This window comes from Pongo abelii, chromosome 5 (genome assembly GCF_028885655.2).
Source record: "Pongo abelii isolate AG06213 chromosome 5, NHGRI_mPonAbe1-v2.0_pri, whole genome shotgun sequence".
NCBI lineage: Eukaryota > Metazoa > Chordata > Mammalia > Primates > Hominidae > Pongo > Pongo abelii.
Genome location: NC_071990.2, coordinates 77291158 through 77302648, shown reverse-complemented (window position 1 = coordinate 77302648; position 11491 = coordinate 77291158). Strand labels below are relative to the sequence as shown.

The 11491-nt window shown below is 34.8% G+C and overlaps 2 pseudogenes; both read right to left on the bottom strand.

Annotated features, from left to right (window-relative positions):
* Positions 1-661: 661 nt before the first annotated feature.
* LOC134761635 (52 kDa repressor of the inhibitor of the protein kinase-like) lies at positions 662-2610 on the bottom strand (annotated as a pseudogene).
* Positions 2609-8370, bottom strand: LOC129059975 (52 kDa repressor of the inhibitor of the protein kinase-like; annotated as a pseudogene).
* Between the last annotated feature and the right edge of the window lie 3121 nt (positions 8371-11491).

The window sequence follows — 11491 nt, the reverse complement described above, 5'->3', positions numbered from 1 at the left end:
CGCTGGTCTGACTTTATGCAGAGGTTCTCTTGTTAAACTTATGACATAGCAGGACCTAGGCTTTGTCTTTTGACTCTATAGTCCTAGGCAGCCATATAAATGAAGCTCACTGAACAAACCATGGATAAATGGAGTTCCCTAGAACAGTCAGGGACTTGAATGGTGCTCGCCCAACTCTAGATTAATGATCTTCACTATATGCTTCCCTTTTGAGGATTTATTTGACTTCTTTCTGAATCAGCAATGGAATTATAGATATATTTATAGATGATTTTCATAAGTGGGTAGCGAAGATAATGTGCCAAAGCACTGCCAAGGAAATTCCTGATGGGCTTGTTTAATAAAAAATTCATAGGCATAAAGCTTGCCGCTCGCTCGCGCTATGTGTGTGTGAGTGTGTGTGTGTGTGTGTGTGTGTGTGTGACATTTCCCACTTGCAATTTTTTAAATAGGGAGAAAAGAGTTTAATTTAATTGAACCTATTTGGTGAAATAAATGAAATATCACTTGCTAAATACATACATATAATAAAAAACAATATACAGAATACTTTTCTTTTTTAAACAAAATTTACATTTAGATTAAATTATACAAAATTGATTTTCTTCAAAAATAGCAATATTTTCTATAATATTTCTAGATAAAATAAAAAACACTTATTTTTGTAGTTTTCCAGCTTTTGCTTATAAATCAAGATGAGGCAGAAGATATAGTCGTGGAAAAAGACAGAAGAAAACAGACAAGTCAGTTGTCAGTATTCACCGCCTCTGATTCTGCCTTGACCATAAATGAAAGTGTTCTACATACACCTGCTAAAAAGCATATGAAGATGTAGGTTCAACAAAGAAATATAAACAGTAACAACCAAATGTGGAACAACAATGGCAGGCTTTTCCATTCAAACTTTAACTGTAACTTGTTCCCTTAAGTTCATTTAGTAAAGACAAAACCTGCACTAAAATCCTTGTTTCTTGATCTCACAAGCTTCTCACTCTGGTAATTCTTTAACTGTCAATTACAGATTTTTAACAACATACCTGAAACTGTTATTAGTCAAAGGTCAATTATGAGGTTTATTGTAACATATTATAAGATGTAATCCTTACTCCCACACCTCCCCAAAATATATTCTTCAAAGGATTGATAACTCAATATCCAAGAATCAAATCCAAAGTGATAATAAATGTTATACCCAAAATGACTTAACTACAACAATTCCAGAGTGCCAGTAGCAGAGATCTTGCAGACATAAAACAGGGTGTTTTCAACGCTAGCTTCTGGAAGAAAAAAATAGGTCCTCAAAGCATCAGATTTCAAGCAGGAGCCATTTAAATAGTAAGATCATCAGTAATTAACGTATTCAATGGGACGCCTATCGGCAGAGATACTCAGTGATTGAGTGACCTGCATACAACTTACAGCTTTTCTTCCAAATATCAAATTTAAGATAAAGCCCATTTAAAGAAGCTTTTCAGTATTTGTAATGATTTCTGAATTATCTGTGGGGAATTCTGACTTAATTGGATAATGTTTGATATATGTGTCCACCATTAAATCCAGATCATGCTTTAGATCAAAATTTATATTAAGCAAAGCCAAGTTACTCGATCTTTGGTCTGTCAAAGGGTTCCTCAAGTATGTTTTGAGATGCTTTTGTCCATTTTCATACCAGTAATTCTCAACTTTTATCACAGGAAGAATACACAGGACCTTCAGCAATGCATACACATTAGTAAAAAACTTGATTTAGTCAAGTGGAGAGTTTCATAAATGGTGGATGGAAGCTCTATACTCTTCCCTCTGTCTTTCCATTTGATTCCCCAACAATGCAGTTTGGCTGAGAGCACACTGGGATGGGGTAAGTCACTTCTATACATGCCAGTATAGTGTTCCTCTGATGTGTAAAATTTGAGCTGACCTATGACTGAGGGTACCAGAGATAAGCACTTAAGAGCTTTGAGGTGCTGTTCTGAAAATCTGTCTTTAAGTTCCTGAATAATGTGCTCCACTGTTGAACATGGGTTTTCTTTATAAAAACTCTCATAGGGTAGTTGGAATTTCAGGTTACCTTGCTGAGCTCTGTGGAATTTCCCAGGGAATTTCATTTGAATATCAAGTTGGATTGTCATATTGTGGCTTCCTCAAACCAAAACTCATTATAAACTTCAATTTTTTCTGTCACTTTACTGAGTGACTGCAGTATTGCAGTCAAGCTACTGGCTGCAGACAAGACCTCAGAGATTTGCCCCTAGAGATTTTTTCCAAAAGTGTCTTGTGAAAAAAAAAAAAAAAATAGGACATTTTAAAGAACAACAATGGTAACAAATCAAAACCTGTTACTGTACTTCAGGGTACAAATGCTTGGGCAGCTATACGATTATTGCATCTGATATTTGTGTCACTATTTGTACCATGCCAACATAAAATAAGTGCCTTCACGAGGTCCACTAAAATTTCAAAAGCATCCTGCCCTCTTGTCCATGGAGAATGGCAAATTTCCTTCAGTTCTTTACCCCTTTCTTCATTCTTCAGGAAAAGAAAAAAAATTACATTTTCAAGTTCTAAAAGCAGTTGTGGTAACTGATTGATAGAAAAAAAGAACAGGCTGGGCACAGTGGCTCACGCCTGTAATCCAACACTTTGGGAGGCCAAGGTGGGGGGATCACGAGGTCAGGAGATCGAGACCATCCTGGCTAACACGGTGAAACCCCGTCTCTACTAAAAATACAAAAAAATTAGCCAGGCGTGGTGGCGGGTGCCTGCAGTCCCGGCTACTGGTGAGGCTGAGGCAGAATGGCGTGAACCCGGGAGGCGGAGCTTGCAGTGAGCCGAGATTACGCCACTGCACTCCAGCCTGGGGGACAGAGCGAGACTCCGTCTCAAAAAAGAAAAAAAAAAAAAAGAAAGAAGGAAGAAGGAACAAACTTCAATTGTTCCCAATGCAACAGAAACTCCCCATAACAGTCAGTGATTCTACCAACCACATATTTAAGACATAAGAAAAGGAAGAGATACCTCCTCTGTAGATATCTTGGGGATATGTTTTTTAAAGTCTGGAAGCAACTACTTTCATTTTGGAAGAAAATCCAGTGGACAGAATGGAAGCCTGCCCATAATAATACTCCACTTGTAGCCCCCACTTCTCAGTTGCCACAGTGTGGAATTTTAAAGCCAAACTTTGTGCATCAGCTTCCTAAGGTGGGAAGCCTATAACATCCTCTTTCATGTTATGAGATTCATGGACAAACCTCACCAACACAGGTGATGCTCTTCCCCCACTATGTCCTCTATATTGACAGTGATAAGGGAAAGAAGAGCGAGTCTCTTACTTCCCTGAACATTTCTTCCTGAATATAGCTGTAACAGATCTCTAGCATCTGTTTCTGATGGGTTTCTTAACAGAACAGTGTGTTAACTGCAGTTGTCTCAAAATGCTTTCTCAGGACCTCTTCAACAGAATTTATCAGCCACTCCACCAGTTCTTAGAAGTTATCAGGAGTAAAGAGACCTTCTGGGATTTCATCAGCTTCATGTTTATACAGAGGTGTGTTTTGCTTTCCTGTAAGAATACAAATTTTGAATAGAAATTTTAGGTATTCTTTGTTTTGCTTCTCTTCAAGGGTTAAAGATAAAATGTCCTCATCTCCTTCTTCCACATTTGGGATTCTGAGCATTGCTGTTACTAGTTTCTTTATGTTATTTTCTTTTCCTGTTGAGAAGTTTGATCATTTTTTTTCCTGTTTCCAGGTTCTGATTTCATCTTCACTCAATTCTTTTATTCATTTTCTGTGTCTACTATGTGGATTGTCTAAATGATTGGTAAGAGCACATCGTGTGGATGTTGCATTATCTCAAAGAACTACCCTATAAATACAAGGTCTACAGATCATAGAGTTCTCAAAGTGTTTGGCATATAATTTATAATGTTTATTTAGTTGATTAGGTGTTTTATTTTCTAAGTCTCTGCTCTGCTACAATTCTCCACCCTCTCCTGGCATCTGGCCACAACCCCCAGAACCTGAAGAAGGCCAGGTCAGACTCCTTGCTCTTCCCCTTGCAGTCGGGGGCAGTGCTGAAGTTCAGCCTTGTCACTGCCTGCCTGCTGACCCAGAGCCTCATCCCACATCCTCAGAGTAGCCTACAGGCCTGTCTGGCTGGAGAGAGAAGCCTGGCTGGTGACAAAGGGAGGGGCAGGCTACACACGCTTTTCTGCTTTTAAATTCCAGTCTTTATTCAGGTAGGATCTGTCTTCTCTCTAAGCTCAGTGTTTTGAAATCAATACCACCAATAACATGGCAAACACACTACGAGCATTGACAAATTGCTGACAAGAGGACTAGGAATTCTCCAGAACCACAATTAATGATTACTAGTTAAACTCTATTTTCTACTTTCACATAGATTCAAGTAAGTTTTCAGAAAAATTCATCATTATCCAAACTTCTCACTATCCCATATTTAAAGGGAACCAAATAGATTCAGATATTCAGATATCACAGCATCCTTTACCATGGGAACACAAGTATCCAAACAAGTTATCTAAACCCAGGAACTGAGTAAATTCAAACAACAAAGGTTACTTGTATTCAATAAGACCTAGTATAAGAAAGTGATATGTATGGCATAGATGAGGTAAAGAGTATAGACTTTATGGACGTAAGGAAGACTAGTGGAAGATGGAGAACTAGGTAACAAAAGATAAAGACATTACATTTCCCTAACTATAGGCCAGAAGAGAAAAGCATCATGTAGGTGAAATGTAATTTCCAAGAGCCATTCCTCATTCATCTTCTTGAAAAGTCTATGATTTTTTTCTTATATCATCCTATCAGATATCTTTTCTGTATTGATTAAATATGGTTAAGAATATCCACTTGTTTCTTTGGCAGGGTGCTTTAAGTTTAACAGCTTCAGTCCTACTTACGTGCATTCTAGCCATAGTTTGGATATATCACTGACCAAGAAAGATGAGTGGAACTGCACAGATAAATTTGTGAAACAAATTCTCTGCAACCTCTTTCTTTCTTCTCCTCTGCTCCCATCTATAACTCTCAGTGCCAAATGCAAGCACATTTCTAAATCTCCTTGTTAAACCGAGAAAGATTCAAATACATTTATACTTTGAAAAAAAAAACACATTTCCTCTGTGTTAACTCTGCTTGTTCTATTTGTTTGTATGGTAAGCTTTCATCTCTAATTGTGAAATGCAAAGTTATCTTCTGTTTAAGAGTATCTAGCTTCAGCCTGCCAAGCAGAAATTGTTGCAGGATGCCTAAGAAATCTTCTAGGAAGGATAATAGTTTGATTTTTCCTGTTCCCACTTCCCTCTCCAAATATTGGCATTTGCTTCCTTGGAGAATATTAATCCTTGGGCTCCAGTTCGCTTAAACTGCTAAATGAGGAAGGCTATATTCGTCTACCCCTTTAACCACTCTACCAGTCCAAAAATAAGAGATAAAAAAATCCCATACAGATCAATAATAATTTTACAAATTTGTTTTTTACTTCTTCCAAACCTGTCCTGGCTGTCATTCCAAATGAATCTCTATTAGTGGAATTTCAAATGTTGTGCTAAGTAGCAGGAATGTAAGTTTGGGGCCTAGACTCTTGGCTGTTAAACAAAACCCAACAAAACCCTAGCTATGGTGTTTTAAATTTAAAATGTGTTTGTGGTCTAGTTATATATGAAATCCAGCTATTTCTTTTTGGTTTGTATGTTTGTTTGGGGGGTCATTTTGGTTTTAATTCTTTGATTTTTAATTAATTTTTAATTGACAAAAATTGTATATTGTACAATGTGATGTTTTGATATATATATACAGTAAAATGGCTAAATCAAACTAATGAATATATCTGTCCATTACTTTACATACTTGCCATTTTTTTGTGGTAAGAATATTTAAATCTACTATCTTAGCAATTTTTAAGTATACACTACATTGTTTTTAAGCATAGTCACTATGTTTTACAGTCGCTCTACTGAACTTTTTATTTTGTCTAACTGAAAATTTGTATCCTTTGAACATCTTCTCTATTCCACACTGCAGCCTCTAGTAACTACCATCATACATTCTACTTCTATAAATTTGACTTTTAAAAATTCCACATATAAATGAAATTATGCAGTACTTGTCTTTCTGTGCCTGGATTATTTCACTTAGCACAATTTCCTCTAGTTTTATCTGTGTTATTTCAAACGATAGAATTTCATTCTTTTTTAAGACTGAATATTATTCAATCTTAAAAATTGTGTATATTTCCCACATTTTCCTAATCCATCCATCCACCCATGACATTTAGGTCTTTCCATGCCTTAGCTACTGTGAACAATGCTGCAATGAAAGTGGGCATGCAGATACCTCTTCAGCACAATGATTTGATTTCCTTTCTAGATATATCCAAAAGTGGAATTGCTGAGTCATATGATAGCTCTATTTTTAATTTTTTGAAGAACCTCCCCACTATTTTCCAATATGGCTGTACTAATTCACAGCCCCTCCAATGGTGTACAAGGGTTCCCTTTCTCTATATCCTCCTTAACACTTATCTCTTGTCTTTTTGATAATAGCCATCCTAACAGTATGAGGTAATATCTCATTGTAGTTTTGATTTGCATTTCCCTGATGACTAATGATATTAACAATTTTTTCATGTACTTGTTGGCCATTTGTATATCTTTATTTGAGAAATTTTTTTTAGGTCTTTTGCCAAATCCTTAAGGAAATCAAATAACCCAATTTGTAATTGGGTTATTTGCGTTCTTGCTATTGAGTTGTTTCATTTTCTTAAGTATTTTGAATATTTAACCCCTTATCAGAGGTATGGATTGCAAATATTTTCTCACATTCAATAGGTTGTCTCTTCATTCTGTTGATTATTTTCTTGTTGTGCAAAAGCTTTTACTTTGCTGTGATTCCATTTATCTATTTTTGCTTTTGTTGCTTGTGCTTTTGAGGTCACATACAAAAAAAAAAGAATCTTTGCCCAGGTCAATGTCAAGGAGCATTTATCCCATTTTCTTCTAGAAGTATTACAGTTTGAGGTCTTACATTTAAGTCTTTATTTTTAGTTGATTTTTATATATAGTGAGAGATAAGGCCTTAATTTATTTTGCGTATGCATATACAATTGTTTCAACACCATTTGTTGAAAGTGTGTGTTCTTGGCAACTTCGTTGTAGATCAGTTGACCATGAATGCAAGGATTTATTTATGGGCTTTCTATTCTGTTCTATTGGACTACATGCCTGTTTTGTACAGTACCATGCTGTTTTGATTACTATAGCTCTATTCTCTTTGCTCAAGATTGCATGGGCAATTTGGGGTCTTTAGTGGTTTCATACGAATTTTAAAATTATTTTTTCTATTTCTATAAAAAATGTCCTTGGGATTTTGATAGAAATTGAGTTGAATCTGTAGATCACTTTGGGTAGCATGGACAGTTTAGCAACATTAATTCTTCCAGTCTCTGAACATGGGATATCTTTTCATTTATTTGTGCCTTCAATTTCTTTCATATATGTTTTCTAGTTTTCAGTGTACATACACATCGTTTATCTGTGGTTAAATTTATTCCTAAGTATTTTTTATATGCCATTGTAGGCTGGAAGTGGTGGCTTACGCCTGTAATCCCAGCACTTTGGGAGGCTGAGGTGAGTGGATCACGAGGTCAGGTGTTCAAAACCAACCTGGCCAACATAATGAAACTCCATCTCTACTAAAAATACAAAAAATTAGCCAGGCGTGGTGGTGGGTGCCTATAATCCCAGCTACTTGGGAGGCTAAGGCAGGAGAATCCCTTGAACCTGGGAGGTGGAAGTTGCAGTGAGCCGAGATGGTGCCACTGCACTCAGCCCTGGTGACAGTGCGAGACTCCGAATTGAAAAAAAAAAAAAGCTATTGTTTCATTTCTAGTTCTTTCCATCACTCACTATTTTCTGCTTTATTGGATAATAGGATGTTTCTGGTTTTGTAGACCTTAATTTTTTCCATTGCCCCTACTCAACTAAATTTATTCAATCAAAATAATTTATCTTAAATCTCACCCATTCCTTGGATTTAAAAGGCCCCTAAACTAATCCATTCACATGGTACACTAGCTGTATCTCTACCTCCAACCATAAGGCTGAATCATGGTGGTTTTCTATTACACTGCTGAGCTGTGTCTACGATGTGTTTAGAGAATTATGAGAAAATTCTCTTTTTTCAAGTCCTCCAAGTTATTAATGAGAAAAAAAGATGAGCTATTTCTTAAATTAAATACTTAATTGTTGCACAATTCTAGCAAATGAATTAGTCATACTCATGTATAGAATGCCTTTTTTTAAAAAAAAAGTCCTGAGAGTTAGTATGACATAAGCCAGAGCAGGAAAAATACTTTTTAAAAAGTTCTTCTTCTTCTTCTTTATTTATTTATTTATTTATTTTAAATTCTAATTGACAGAAAATAATTGTATATAATTCTGGGTCCATGTGATGTTTTGATATATGTATACATTGTAAAATTATTAAATCAAGTGAATACACATATGCTTTCAAAATGGATGAAACAAAATGAAGCAATTAAAAATCCTGGTACTAGAAGTTTATGTAGATGAGTTTAGTTTTTCCACAGTTGTTCAATCTCAGAAAAAAGAAATAGTTCATACTGGTGCTAAGAGTACATGATCTGAAGTACGCCAGCTGGAAAAATCTTCCTTTAGAGGTTATTGACCTAAATTTCAAAATTGGAGTTCCATTTTGAGACAACTTACAGACATTTGATCCCCTATTAAAATAAAATCTGTCTTATTTCCATCTTCATCCCATGGGTATTATCATCATTTGTTCTAGTAATATTTTCTGGATAATTAGTTTAAAATTTAATTTTAAAATATGATATCTGAGATAGCAGATGAATATATTAAGGAGGATATCATAGTGTTGCTGAGGATTGGACCTGTAATGTGAGTGATTTATTAGTTGTGAAAACACTAATATTTCTGTTTTGCTATAGTGATCAAAAGCTCTTGCTTGGAATACAAAAATGAATTTTTAAAATATAATTTACATATTCAACTAATCAAGCTGTTACAGTTATTATCCTACAAAGAAAATTTTATAGTCCTATTTCTTCAGTTTATTTGAGAAAGTAATGTTGAAAGAAAAGTCATAAGACCAACAGAATCACTCATTTGCTGTTCATACTTTTGCTTTCCTATAACAGTTCTATAGTCCCTCTAAAGATTGATCTGTAGCCTATGAAGAGCATCAGGCATAATAAAACCATAGTAATAAAAACTCTTAGCACAAAACTAAATGTTTAATTATTAGAAAGTCAAAATTCAGTTAAATTATACCAAATCAATTGTTCTTTCTCATGTAAAAAGAATGAAATGTGAAGGACAAGAAAGCACTAAACACATTTGCGATTTTATTTTTACCCGCAGGAAGCAAAAGAATGTTCCCTAGTGAAGAACTGAGACAGATTATTAATTTTATAATGACAGTCCCAAGATTAAGCAGTAATCATTCTCTTTGGTTGTATAATTGCTAATTCAAAACTATCCAAAAAAGAAAAACCTCTTAACATCAACATAATGGACCTGGGATGGCTGAATGGAACATCTTGCCTAGATTTGAGAATTCCATTGTACACCACATTAAAAAATAAAGCTATGGCTTGAAGATTAACACAGGAAGAAAACTTATGTTTGAAGAAATATTCTAGTTGTTTCACCATCATTTTAATATCAAATTTTTATAAATATTCTAGTTGTTTTACCTTCTGACCAAGAAGCATTCTCTTCAAAATTACGTGGTCCATTGAAAGTTCTCTAATAAATACCAAGCCCAACCTCTCTTAACTATTTGCTATATGCTACCTACAATTTGTATTTTACTATATGTAGGTTGGTTTATTGTCTTCATAGGTTTTATAGTGAAAAAAGAGTTAACTAGGTGACACACAAAAGGATATAGAGCAATTTTAACAAAACAAATATTTGGCAAATAGAAATGTATGTTTATTGCGGCACTATTCACAATAGCAAAGACTTGGAACCAGCCCAAATGTCCAACAATGATAGACTGGATTAAGAAAATGTGGCACATATACACCATGGAATACTATACAGCCATAAAAAAGGATGAGTTCATGTCCTTTGTAGGGACATGGATGAAGCTGAAACCATCATTCTCAGCAAACTATCACAAGGACAAAAAACCAAACACCACATGTTCTCACTCATAGGTGGGAACTGAACAATGAGAACACTTGGACACAGGAAGGGGAACATCACACACTGGGGCCTGTCGTGGGGTCGGGGGATGGGGGAGGGATATCATTAGGAGATATACCTAATGTAAATGACGAGTTAATGGGTGCAGCACACCAACGTGGCACATGTATACATATGTAACAAACCTGCACGTTGTGCACATGTACACTAGAACTTAAAGTATAATAATAAAAAAAAGAAATTTTATACACAGTAAGCAAAGATAGCCTTGTAGTCATGAGCAACATAGGTATTAAAAGCTGACCTAATAATGCCTTTTTTATCCCAATGGTCCAAAGTCATAGTGGCTTCTAGAATATAACCAAGGATGAGAATTAAAGTTTAATGCTCTGCCAGGAAGGCATTATAGACCATGTCCTTGATTTCCAAGTCCCTACTTAGTGATTGTTTTTGTTTGTGTCAACTGGGAATGTTCAGAAGAATAAGCATTATTTAATAATTTCTGCAGAGCTGGAAGACTATCACTCAAAATAACATCTTTGAAATTGTTTTATATATAAAATGGTGAGACAAACAAATAATTATGTATGCATCATTAGAAAAAAATCAAAGTTTATGGTTTAAGAGAAATAAATATAAAATCAGCAAATTCAAGTAAAAACAAGTAATAAAATTTTGAGTCAGAAATATTAGTATAAACTTAACTTTTTATTTTTTAAAAAGGTGCAATTTATTAACTCTGTCCATTGAAAAGGTCTAGGAAAGAAATGAAAATTCCAACAGTAAAGAGTATCTCTACTGCCTAGATTATACCAAAGCCTCATAAAGAAATAGGTAATTATAAGGCTAGGAAAGAAAATATACATGATGAGTCTGGGACATCTGTTCATAGTAGAAAGTAATAAAAATATTAAAACATCAAAAAGACCAGAGATTCAACTTGAAGAGTTTTCCTTTAGATATGGGTGGGGTTATTTGAGCCTCGATAAGTATAATAACTACAGTGGATTGAAACAAACCAAATATGAGTTTACAAGTATATTTTAAAAGTACATTTGGTCGGCTCCTTAGAAGGATTCTAGGAAAGCAACTAAGTTTGATGAAAGTTGGCACACTGAGGGAAATAATTAAGCATTTATCCTTCTCTGTATCAACAAAACTTTAGAGTAACTAAATCAAATAATTGATAAGAAGCTTCTCTTTATAATAGTATTCCAGCTTTTTAATGAAAGGAAGTAAAAAGAATAAAATTAGAATATTACCATTTTGCAA